Here is a 13,912-nt window from a genome sequence, read left to right as displayed (position 1 = left end):
TGGAGCCAAATTTTATAAAATACCATCAACAAAAAAAACGTGTAATATTAACCACACCAAAGGGAAACATGTAAGGTATTGGTAAAAAACTAAATGTAGGTTATTTTTCTCATAATGAAATGAGAAATCAACATCTTGTATATCATTCACCACAAGTGTATTCACAACTTTAGAAAAAATTTCGATACCTTGAAATTTTTGGCTTTGTGAGTTTTGATGTGGTCCTTTAAATATAGATTTGTGCACTAATTCATTCAAAGGTGGGGAAGAGGAGCGTAAAAGTACAAAGTTGTGTCACCTTCTAACTTATCAAAATGACTAAATTTGACTATTTATATCTAAAACTAAATATTGTTCAAACATATGATCTAGATGAATTGATTGTAGCCAAGTTATATATGGTCTCACACTTTTCCAATTAAATATATACATTAAATGCATGTTTTATACTACTTTCTATCCAATTACTAAAGAAATAAATTTATTTTTGAAAAATGATGTTTCAATAACTATTAGTATGTTTTATGATTTTTTTTAATAACTAATAAAAATTATTTTATAGAGCTCAAAGTCAAGAATATTCTCATGTAGAGTTTATAGTGTTTTCATTAGATTTAGTATATTGTAATTAAAAAATTCTACAGGCACATATTTTAACACTCAAAAAGATGTTGATTTTGAGATAGAAAAAAAGATTAAATCATATTTTTAAAAAAAAATTATATGACGTTCTAGATGAGAGAGTCCGCTTTTAGAATGTATAATTTTTCTTTTTCTTAGAAATATTTGTTTTCAAAAATGTCATGGGAGATGAAAACTATTGATCTCAGGTGAGTTGAAATTTGAATCACTATAAAAGAGAAAATATAGGTCTAAAATTGATTTTTATTTTTTATTGTTCTAGGTATAGATGTTATCTATAACATAGTCTATGATCACAAGGAAATAATTTTATTTTCATATAGTTTTGTGGTGGGAACTAGACCCTTGATTTTCAACATTTTCCAGTAGATAAAAAAATTATTTATAAAAGTTAGGGTTATATATCAATTCTTATTCCAAATAATTATTAAAAATGATAACCCTAAATTTCATCCATTTCTACACATTTCATTAGTTTAATTCATTTTCAAATTCAAAATAATAGTACCAATTTCATATCATTGAAGGTAAAACATTATACTTTTGTTAGCCTTTTCCTTTACAAAAGGCTCTTGGAATTGGAATAGGTTAAAAAAAGAAGTATTTTTTCCTTTTTCTCTAGAATATTATTTGATTCCTCTTCAGGATCTATTCCTAGTTCATATTCCAACACATTCTATGGATTTCATCTTTTTTACATTCTTTCTATTCTTTTAATGGCTCTTGCACAAGAGGCCTCCCCTTGATGATGATGAATCTATACAAATATTTCAAAATATTTCTTCTAAAAAATTATATAAAGATGATGATAAGATTTCAAAATATTTCTTCTAAATAGTTATATAAAGATGAAGATACCTACATTATTCTCATTTCTTGGAGGAATCCATCCTTTCAATTTTTTGGATATCTCTCAAACACCTTCAAGATTTCTCCTTTAATAGAGAAACTCACCCCCATTATATATGAGGTACTTCCAAATATTTGAAATTTGAATGCACAAGGTGTTAGAAATGTTCAGAATAACTAAGAGGGTGTTGGAATATTCAAATGGGAAGAATGCTTCTGAGAGTGGGGGGGGGGGGGGGGGGTGGTGAATCAAAAGTATTACACTTTATCTATTAAAATTTTTAACTAAAAGTAAATTACTTTCACGTAAACATATGAAATAAACATGAAGTAAACAAATGCATCGACATCACATAATACTAGATTTTGGTAACCCAAAAACCCTCTAGGAATAAGAAGGTAAAACTAGGGTGGGGATGATACCCATAAAATCACTACAACAATAATTGTTTTGACCACTTTTGATGGTCTTCCCTGTGAAAGGCATGCCTTGTTAAAGGCTTTACACTATATCAATAGTGACTTAGTTAAAGGATTTACAAACACTTTTCATTAAGTGCCACCTTGTTAAAGGATTTAATCACCTCTTCAAAGGATTAACAACTTAGCTGTTAAGCTAACCTATCAACATAGGATTTTTTTTCTAATACAATTGCTAGAGAGTATTAGGTATAATAAATCTGATAGCTTACAATCCTTGATTGCTAAATTCAGGCACTTGATCTGCTCTCTTTGATCTTGATTCTTTGAAATATAATATCTGTTTGTATCCCTTGCTTTGTTTTGATCAACTAAATATCTAATTTATGCTCTCTTCCCCTAAGTCTTTTCACTCTTCACTCTAAATTTTACTATAGTTTCCTCATACACTTCTTTTCTCACTATTATAATGAGATTTTGTCTTCCTTATAAATACTTTTAAAGACTTAAGATTAGGTATGGATCTACGATCCATATTGAATCTTTATTCCCCTCTCATTCCTTGCACTTTTATTATTGGTTGCATGCCTTCTCCATTTTTCTTATTGGCTACATGTAGATTGCATAGGAAGTACAAAAGATTTGATCTTATCACTTAGATCCTTTGGGATTCATCATATGTCAGCCATAAAAATGGTTTACATCTGATTTTGTGACTTCTCAAACTCTTATGTGCATTCTATGTTACTCGACACTTTCTAATTCCTGATGCTCAGCACATATAAGAAAACTAGCTCACTTGGCTCCTGTAGTGATTCTATCCTACTGAGCATCATTTGTGACCCAACATCATCTATGACTTGGCACCTATATATTACATGACGCTTGTATCATGCTTGGCACCTGAAGTCACTTGGCACTTGACCTTCATGTGGCACCTAAAGATTGCTCGGCACTTGAAGATCACTCAACACCTATTAGAATTCTGACTCAACACATGTTGTGGCTCGACATACATAGTGTACTCATCTTCAATGTAGAAAGTGGTTAAGTGTGTTAGCACTCAAATGTCAAAACCATTCTGAGACTAGCAATGTCCCCCTTTGACATGAGTGTCAAAAATGCTTAACTAAGCATTATTTATCTGACCTTATGAGTACATCATTCATTTTATTCACCATATGCACAAAATCTCAAAAACTTGTTGAAATTTTTTGCAAGGAATAGTATACCTTAAAATACCTTAAAATTCTTATAACTCCCCCTAAGCTGATTCTGCTATCCATTCTTGTAACCAATATTCTAATATATTTGATACTCTTTAGTTGTGCCCTATTTCTGTACTCTATACCTATGTTATACAATGTATCTCCCCATTTTTTATATCTCCCTTATTATATTTCTTCTTATTATATCTCCCCCTTTTTGACACAAATGTCAAAGGGTACTAAGGGTTAAGAACATATTTCACAAAAAATGCACTATTTATGTCCATAATCATCTTGAGAGCTGCATCCCAATTATGAAAAAAAATTTCCAATGACTTGTGCTAGATGGCAGTCTCTACAACAAGGTGAACAAGTCCATCTAAAGTAGAAAAATTAGGATCTTTCTTGAGAACAATTTTAGCATAGGCTTGTTCTTTATGGAGTACTTCCAAATGTGGAGTAATCGAAGATTGGAGCTGCATCATTTTGGCCTTGATGGTGGCCTCTTCTATTGTCAACATAGCTACTTCCTTCTAGGTGCGAAGTGTTTGATTAAAGTGCCTGTCACTTTGAGCTGGATCTTTTGGTAGCTACATTCTTGAAATCTTCAAATTCCTCTCCAAACTCATTGTTCTTTGGCTTGTCTCCTGTGTGAAGTATGAAGAGTCACACAACTTTTTGTATAATGAGAATACATTCTCAAGTACCTTTTTCACTTTGTCAATCATCTTTGCCAATTCAACCTAGGAAAGCGCAATTTCACTGGATATTTTCTCATTAACTTTCCCTCAAAATTTCCTTTCAGACCATTCCATAAGTTTTACATTAGTTTCTTGGTCTTTATTTGTCACCTGGTCAACAATATCTAACAATTGTTCCATTATATGCTTTGTATCATCTAGTGACTGCAACCTGAAGGCATCCATAAATATGTCCTTAATCTCATGTAATACTTATTTATTTTTTATACTCCTTCTTGATTATCTCTTGCCTCTTTCTTCTATTCAATGCTTCTTGCACCTTAGTGATTTGACGAATGCTTATTGTTTTTGAGTCATAACTAGGTATGACTATCTCCTCATCTAATTCAGGTTCACCATAGTGAAGCACCCTTGCAAATTTTTTAGTACTTGATCCTGGTGCTGACATTTCCAGTGCCATTGCATCATTGCTTGGCTATTTCAGAGGAGTCTTTGACCTAGGGAAATTTATCAATGTTTGTGTTTCCTCCTGCTCTTTAGGGGTTTTCTCTACTTCTTTTTCCTCCTATTTGCTACCTTGGTCAATTATAAAAATGTGAGGAGGTGCACCTTGTGCTTGTGCTATAGGATCAGATGCAATAGTTTGTCCTATTTTGTTCTATATCTTTGTCTCCTTCTGCACTCGGCTTCTATACTATGGTGTCAACTATTTTTTATGTAACAATTATTTTCATTTGAATTTGACCACTAGTAGCTGTAGAGATGATGGAAGGTGGTTCTTGTGGATTCACCTTATCTTTAATTGTGTTAGCTACTACCTTTTGTAATTCATCCACACTGACCAATACTGGATTTGTACATAATTTTTCTTGTTGTGTGGATTGGTCAAGGATCTTTTTGAGATCCTCTATAGTTAAAGGATTTATGTTCTAAGCATAAGTTTTCAGAAAATCCTTTATAGTTATAGTGTTTGTAGGTGTGATGGTTAGATGAGGAGGGCTAAGAGGTGGCAATTGTGTCTCTTGCACACTTTGGTCTTTTTTTTTCTCTTCCTTAGTTATTGTCATTTCATCTTTTTTTTGTGTCTCCTCCTCCTCACCTTTTTCTTTCTCCTCTTCATCTTTCTTTTCTTCTTCCTTCTTCTCTTCTTCTCCTTTTTTTGTAACCTTTTCTTCTACCTTCTCTTTTTCACTAGGCTCTGCCTTATCTTCTTGTTCAATGTTTTGTCCCTCAAGGGGATCTTCTTCTCCATCCTTGATAGTAGTCAAACCATATATCAACTTCCATATTTTTTTGGATTTACTAACAAAATATTCAATCTTGTTTTGTAGGATGCTAAAGGCTCTATACTTTGGTGTGAACTTTCCACTATGTTTCTTATTAGCCATTGTTATTTGACCTCTTGTTAGGTTAGGCATCACTTGTGCTAAGGTAGATTCTCTTATCTCCTTTTCCATTTTTAGACAATAATGTCATTTGTTTTCAATTATCTCATATAATTCCCTAGGCATGGTATTGTCTAGCTCTAGAGGTGTATACTTAAATTCAGCCATCATGGCATATACTAATTCTTCTATTTTGTTTTACTCTTCTCTACTTAGCTTGTTGAAATCAATACTTTTCAAATTAGTAAAATTTTCATTCTTAATATTTTCACAAATTTTATCTATGGCTGATTTGGGAGGATGACTTACCACTCTAAATTGGCTATTATCTTCTGACTCTGTTCTCTCCTCCTCATCAAAATCTAGTTGTGCTACATATTTTCTACTTTTCTTCTGCACTTCACCAATCTGTTCAATGGCCTTCTTCTTCTCTTTTATTTTGTGAAGATGACCTTGTGGTAGCCCTTGTGACTAGTATCTGTGGCTTGGCTTGCATTGGCTTAGCAACCTTCTTTGCTTTAGGATGGGCTAGAGTTTGTACTATTGCCTTTTTTTTCTTTGGCTCAACTTGGGTTGGTGCTTCCTTGGCTTCTTCTTCCTTATCTTCACCTAGGCCTTAAGTCAATTCCATTGGGCCTTGCCCTTGTTCATCCTCATCATCATCATCATCATCATCATCATCATCATCATCTTCTCCTACCACCTCAATTCCTTCACAAATTTTCTTCCTTATTTTCTTCACCAATTTATCTTTCTTCTTAATTATAGAGGCAGTCTTCAATTCTATTTCAAATTTGGATTTAACAGTATCATATGTACCAAAAGGCTTGGTAGACTTGTCTATTTCTTCTGCAAGCAATGTAGTGATTGTTGTTGATGCTTCACCCACATCTAGTTCATAACCCAATGGCCTTAGCCATCTCACTCTTGGAACTACTGCTTGGATATTGGTGAAATCAATATCAACTAAGATGCATATGTCATCGATATGTTTTTCCATTAAGGAAACTGGTATTCTTACCCTTTGCTTCATGAATTTCTTGAAATCCTCAAAATAGCTTGTCATATGGGCTTCAAAGTTGTCACCCATCTGATGAATGAACTCATTAATTTGTGTAATTGTAGTTTTGTTAGGATTCCAACTCACCTTTCCTATAGAAGGAAACTCTTCCATAATATAAAATAATATACACATAAGAACTAAACCAAATTTTCATTGAGCACCTTTTGATCTCCTTATTGCTCCTAGATTTTCATTTAGCTACTGCAAAAAAAGTTCTGACAGATCATATGTGTGATCTCTCTTTACCAATTTATAGGCTACATCAACATCTATGCATGGCACACTATTCAATTTACTAGATTGATAGAATTTGTGGGATATTATTCTCACAACAAAATCTAGAAGAGGATCAATGATAGTGTCAATAGTCATACCCCTCTTATTCTATTTTGCACCTATATTATTTTTAGTGATCTCTTTGGAATCACTGCGCAGGGTCTTAGTCAAATCTAGGGTTGGGAAACCCATAACCCTATGCACTATCCTTTTTGTAATCTTTACTGGACCTTTTTCCAACACCAAATATCCATCATGAATTCTGCTTAAAATAATTTGTATCCATTCAATTTTGAATCCTATAGGGTAAACTAAGGCATTGGTCAAACCCTTTCTCTCGACTATCTAGAATTTGTCCTTCACAATCTTGTTCTCACATAGTTTTTCATAGGCTTTTAATATTTGAGGATCACCTATAGCACCAATTTTGCATTTATAACACTTTCTTACATCCTGCACCATGACTACTTTGGATGGGATAGTGGATAATGTGCCAGAAGGGTTGTTTTTGTAGGCGACTTCTAAAATTGGCCTAAATTTGGGTTGTTTAACCTCATTATTGATTAGCTAAACCTCATGACCTTCTTTTCCCTTGGAGTTCTTAGAACTAGAAGCCATTATACCAATCTAGGGTTTTAAAAGATGAAAACTCAAACACTACATAGCTCGACACTTGATAAATACCTTTGATCGACAAAATTTATGCTGAATCACTATTGAAATTTGTGCAAATGGATTCGATGCAATTCTTTGATCTCTCTTACACTCTTCTCATCTTTGCTCTATGTTTGAATGTCAAGAAATGATCAAAAAATGACCTTATACCTTTCAAAACATAGCATTAAATGTTTAGTGCATGTACAATTGTAAACTCGACACTTGAAGGTTTCAACATGACTTGGCTTCAATTGACATTTCTCAACTCGACATCAACCATCAACTCAGTCACTATTAAAAACTTGGCATGCATTGGAGCTTTACTCAACATCTGAGGATGACTCAACAGTATTTGCAAGAACTTAAAATTTTGATCTGGCATCTTTGCTTATGCTGATTTCTTCTTTGCAATACTTCTTTGTCTTGGGACTGATGTATGATATAACTTTGTATATTAGTCCCATACACCTATTCATTGAAGTGATCCCTTCACTTGATGTGTTGCACTCATTTTTCTTCTTCCATGTCTTATTCATCTCTCCTCTAGTGTGTTCAATACCTACCTTCGCCTTCCCTTTGTTGAACTCAGAACTTGGTGCCATGGACCTTATTGAGAAATTCCTACTAATATGACTAGTCTTCAATCAATTGAAACATGTGATTTGACTCAACCATCTACTATAGTTTCCTCTAAAATGTGTCCTTATGCAATTTTCAAGAACATGTCCATATTCTTGACAGCAATGACAACTATACTTGGTGTTGTAATCCCAATAGTAGTGATTTCCATTGCCTTTTGTATTTGCTAGTTGATTTGATGTCCACATGGGCTTTGATCTACATTCAAAAGCTCTATGTCCATACTTCTTACAATTCTTCATTTTGCATCTTTAGTGTAGAGATCTCAATATCCTTCATATTTAGCTCATGATGTGCATTCATCATCTGGCTTAAGGTTTCTAGCTGCATGTTTGAGATTCTTTCAAAATCAATTGTCTTTTCCTCTAATCTATTGTAAGATTTCTCTTATCATCTTCTATCATGGTTTTTTCTTCAATAGCTCTTTTCTTTTGTTCAATCACTTTACAAAGCATTATGGCTTGTGATTCTTGTTCAATCTTCAAGGTTCTAATTTCTTCTACTTGAGATCTACTCATTTCCATCAGTTTTGTTATTGCTGCATCAAAATCTTTAGTATCACCATTTTAAAACAATTTTGTGGTATCAATCTCCTTGTAGTTTATATCATTTTCAGCTATGGCTATATCCTTTCTTCTTTTCAAGGATTTTTGTAATTCTTCTCTAGCTTCCTCCAATTTGTGTAGAGAAAGTTGAACATCAATCACTTCATTTTCTATTATCTTCCCAAATTTGAAGATCTCCATCTTCTAACCTTTTTCTCCAATATGTTAGGCTTCTCCTTGTGAGAACCTTTGCTCTGATACCAATTGTTAGAATATTCAAATGGAAAGAATGCTTCTAAGAATGGGGGGGGGGGGGGGGGGGGGGTGTGAATCAGAAGTATTACACTTTATTAATTAAAACTTTTAACTAAAAGTAAATTACATGCATGTAAACATATGAAATAAACATGAAGTAAACACATGCATCAACAACACATAACACTAGATTTTGGTACCCTAGAAACCCTCCAGGAATAAGAAGGTAAAACTGGGGTGGGGATGATACCCATAAAATCACTACAGCAATAATTGTTTTGACCATTTCTAATGGTCTACTCTATGAAAGGATTTTCCTATTAAAGGCTTTACAATGTATCAATAGTGACCTAGTTAAAGGATTTACAAACACTTTTCATTAAGTGTCACCCTGTTAAGGGATTTAATCACCTCTTCAAAGGATCAACAACCTAGCTGTTAAGCTAACCTATCAACATAGGATTTCCTTTCTAATACAATTGCTAGAGAGTATTAGGTATAATAAACCTAATAGCTTACAATCCTTGGTTGCTGAATTTAGGGACTTCATCTACTCTCTCTAATCTTGATTCTCTGAAATTTGATATCTATTCATATCCCTTACTTTGTTCTAATCAACTGAATATCTAATTGCTACTCTCTTCCTCTAAGTCTTTTCACTCTTAACTTTGAGTTTCACTATAGTTTCCTCATACACTTCTTTTCTCACTATTATGATGAGATTTTGTCTTCCTTATAAAGACTTTTGAAGACCTAAGGTTAGGTATGGATCTATGATCCATATTGAATCTTTATTTCTCACTCATTCCTTGCACTTTTATTATTGGTTACATGCCTTCTCCATTTTTCTTATTGGTTGCATGTAGATTGCATAGGAAGTACAAAAGATTCAATCTTATCACTTAGATCCTTTAGGATTCATCATATCTCAGCCATAAAAATGGTTTACATCTAAGTTTGTGCCTTCACAAACTCATATGTGCATTCTATGTTACTCAAGACTTTCTAATTCCTGATGCTTGGCACATATAAGAAAACTAGCTCACTTGGCTCATGTAGTGATTCTATCATGCTCGGCATCATCTGTGACTCAACATCATCTATTAATTGGCACCTATTTATTTCTCACCACTTGTATCATGCTTGACACTTGAAGTCACTGGGCACTTGATCTTCACTTGACATCTAAAGATTGCTCCGCCCCTAAAGATCACTCAACACCCATTGGAATTCTAACTCGACACATGTTGTGGCTCGACATACATAGTGTACTCATCTTCAATGTAGAAAGTGGTTAATTGTGTTGGCACTCAAATATCAAAACCATTCTAAGACTAATAGAGGGGAGGGGGGGAGGGGGTGAATTAGTTACTCAAGGTGGTTTAGTGTCATTTAAATATTTAAACAATAAAAGACTTACTATCTTGCCTATCTTGATGTTGCTCAGTTTCTACAATAAACAAAATTTACTATTCAAAATATAACATGCTTTCCTTAATATAAAATGTAAAAAATATAAAGCATTTAACATAGATTTGACACTAGCATTTTTAAACAAAAACCCAATTTGATATAAACCACAATCAACATGTCACGACTTTTTCACACTTTTGAAGTGAACTCTATTAGAAGTGTACCCTACTAAAAATTACATTACACACTGTTAAATATGATATGGTTGGAGGATTTAATGACCCCGTTAGGAGCGGCCTTGTCAGAGGACTTTGATCATTTCATTTATAATGTCGCCTTGTGAAAGGATTTACATAGACTGTTAAGTCTTCCAAATGACTATTAGATCAGCCTCTGTTAAAAGGATTTCAATAAAAACTATTTATGATGATTAGAAAGAAAATAGTAGGTTTTGATCTATGTGATTAAAACTCACTTTGCAAGTTCAAATATCTATTTGGTCAAGGTGTTGATTCTCTGATAAGTTTTGCACTACCATCTATATTCTTAATTCACTTGGAAACATTTCAGGTAATTAGTGTCCCACCTTCAACAATACTTAAGCCTTTTTTCTCAGATTTTACTTATCACTATCAACAACATCTACGTAAACAATCTCTTTTAGCTTCACATTCACTTTCACATTTGTACATCTATGATCCATCTTTCATAGTATGCCTTTGTTCAAATACACACTTGCACACACTTTCACACACATCTTATTTGATGTTGCACCTCTTTTAAAAAGAAATTCTCTCTTTACCATTTTCCACGATCACCATAGATCTTAGGGTTTAAAATGAAGCTCAACATGATTCATTATATCTATCCATCTTAATATTCTTCTAGAAACTTCTTTGAAATTTATTTGTTAGGTCTTTACCTAATCCTTTCCTTGAATTTAATGATCCAACTCATCAATATTATCTTTAACATGGTTAACATATCCTAAGAAATCAATTGAGTTGGTTGGGAACCATGATTTCCTTGAATTCATCTTCAACAATGTTACTCAACAATCACTAAGTTCTAACACTTCGTCATCACCTAACATTCAGGTGTTGTAAAAATTTCTTCCTTGACATGGACTAGCTTTCTCGATTGATAATGATGCTCAACCAACACTACATTTTCTTGGCACTAACTATGGCTTGGTTGACACTAGAATTACCCAGCATTGCATTACCATTTACTCTATTTCTTGGCTTGGCTTAACTTTATTGACATACAAAATCACTTTGATTTTTAAAATCTATCTAATCAAATATCCATTGTAGCTTCCTTTACATAACTCAACATTTTCTCTGGGTGATATTGTTATGAGAAATTTATCAAATCCTCTTAATAAATTGAATAGATATGACATTTAGATTAGCTAGAAATATGTCTCATCAATAGGTTTGATATCAATGACAAAACAACAATTGTCCCAATTGTAAGTTTCAAACAATGTAGTGCCTCTCCCATTTTATTTTTGTAAGCCATCCTAATGGATATAACCTTGTTGATCTCTCCTTGAGAAGGGATCATGATTGGGACCATGAGAGGTCTATACCCTTAAGGTGATTGGATTTATGTCACTCTATCAGTTACTTTATTTATAGTTGGCTGATTTATGAGATTATGATGTGTTAGATAGCTCATTGAGCTTTGTTCCAGTGGTTACCAAGATCAATGTGGTATCATGATTTTTTTCCATGATTACCTGAAGATGTGTGTAGCGATTGCACTATGTATTATTATCCTACTAGACGAGACTAGGTTCCTATAAGAGTGGTTAGTTATGTTTATGATTGTAGTTGCATATGTTTTTTACGTGCCTTCTCATGTTATTTAAAAAACCATTATTAAATGCTTAAATAATTAAAAATAGATTGTTCATGTTGGATTCATTAGATATGTGTTGTAGATATCTACCTTGTGTTAGTTTGTGGTGACTGATTAGGGAAGTACTCTACATACTTCATAAATACTTTGGGGTTCAGGGCATCGCCCCAATTTTTTTTATTTTTTTTTGCATTTTTCACTAATTTCACAAAATTTTTGGCTACTATTTTCAATTCACCAATGCCAAAAAATTTTGGGCTAGTATTCACTAATGTATGGCTGACATGTTGTAACCCTAAAGTAGTAAAAATACTTGTATCAAAGGGCTTAGGGTTAGGGATTTTTTCATTGTGAGTGATGCAAAAATTGGTTCTTGTGGCAGTATTGAGTTATAAGGGATTATAAATTGTAATCAGGTTATAATCATTGGATCATAATAATATTGGACTTGTTGTTTGGTGGACATAGCCTAGGGAATGGGTGAAACATGTTAAATCTTGGTGTCTTGTGTTCTTTCCTATGATCTATTATTTTCTAATATTGTTTATATTTTCATATAATTGTTATTTCTATTTGAGGTTTAATACTAACAAGTGGTATCGGACCATAGTTGTTTTTTTCAGTTATCCTGTACAGGAATGTCTCACAATTGATTGGGAGTCTCATGGTTGAGTGGGAGCAATGGAAAATGAGGGTAAGCTAAGGGTTGACAATTTTAATGGGCAAAACTTTTAGTTATGTAATATGCAAATGGAAGACTATCTTTATCAAAAGGATTTATGGAAGTTGTTAGAAGGAAAAACCAAGAATTAGGGATCTATGTCAAATGATGACTAGGATCTTTTAGATAGAAAAAGAAATTGGAAGCATTCGATTATTTTTGGAAGCATTAGTGGCATTTAATATTACAAAAAAAAAGATGATGGATGAGTTGATGCAAACCCTAGTGAAACTGTATGAAAAGCCCTCTGCTTCAAACAAGGAATTTCTCATGAAGCATTTATTTAATATAAAAATTGAAGAAGGTGGATCTATTGTAGATCATCTAATTGATTTTAATACTATTACTAGTCAATTATCTTCAATGGGTATCAATTTTGATGAATAAATTACGGCTCTCTTGATTTTTTATTCTTTGCATGAAATCTAGAATAGCTTGGTAATGGCTATGTGTAATTCTATTCCTAGATCTAGTACCCTAAAATATGATGATTTGATTGATGTTATTTTGAGTGAGGAAACTCGTAGGAAATCATCAGGTGGATCTGCATCAAGAAGTGCTTTGAACACAAAAAGCAGAGGTAGAACGACTGAGAGAGGAAGTAATTTTAGAAATCATGGGAAATCAAGAGGAAAGTCAAAGGGAAGAAGGTATCAATCAAGAGGATCAAACAACTGCTGCTACTATGGGAAACTAGGGCATAAAAGGAAAGATTATTGGGCTCAAAAGAAAAATGAAGGAGATAAACTAGATGGAGACAATGAGGCAAATGTGGTAAGAGAAAAATCCAAAGAGGATGCCTTGCTTCTATCTTTAGAAAGTGTTGATAATTTATGGGTTTTAGATTCTAGTACTTTATTTCATACTACATCTCATAGAGGTTATTTCATTGATTATGTTCAAGGGAATTTTGGGCTTGTTTATTTTGGGGATAATGAACCCTGTCAGATTTCTGGAAAGGGAAAATTTAAGATTAAGTTGTAGAATGGGAACAATTGGCTACTACATGAGGTAAGAGATGTTCCAAGGGTGAGTAGAAATGTAATTTCAATAGGGCAACTTGGTGATGAGGTTTGCATAGTTACTTTTAATGATAAAAATTGAAAGGTTTTAAAAGGTTCCCTTGTAGTAGCAAAAGGTGTGAAAGTAAGCACCTTATATCTTTGTACAGGTTATATTGTTCCTTCTACTTTGATTGTTTTAGAGAAAAATCAATGTTTAGGAATAATTGTTAAAGTTGAGTGGGGAGAACAAATAGCTACTGTAGATTCT

This window comes from Cupressus sempervirens, chromosome 7 (genome assembly GCF_028749045.1).
Source record: "Cupressus sempervirens isolate cs-2001-9-10 chromosome 7, ASM2874904v1, whole genome shotgun sequence".
In the NCBI taxonomy this organism is placed as follows: Eukaryota; Viridiplantae; Streptophyta; class Pinopsida; order Cupressales; family Cupressaceae; genus Cupressus; species Cupressus sempervirens.
The sequence above is the reverse complement of the archived record's forward strand: the minus strand, read 5'-3'. Positions refer to the sequence as shown.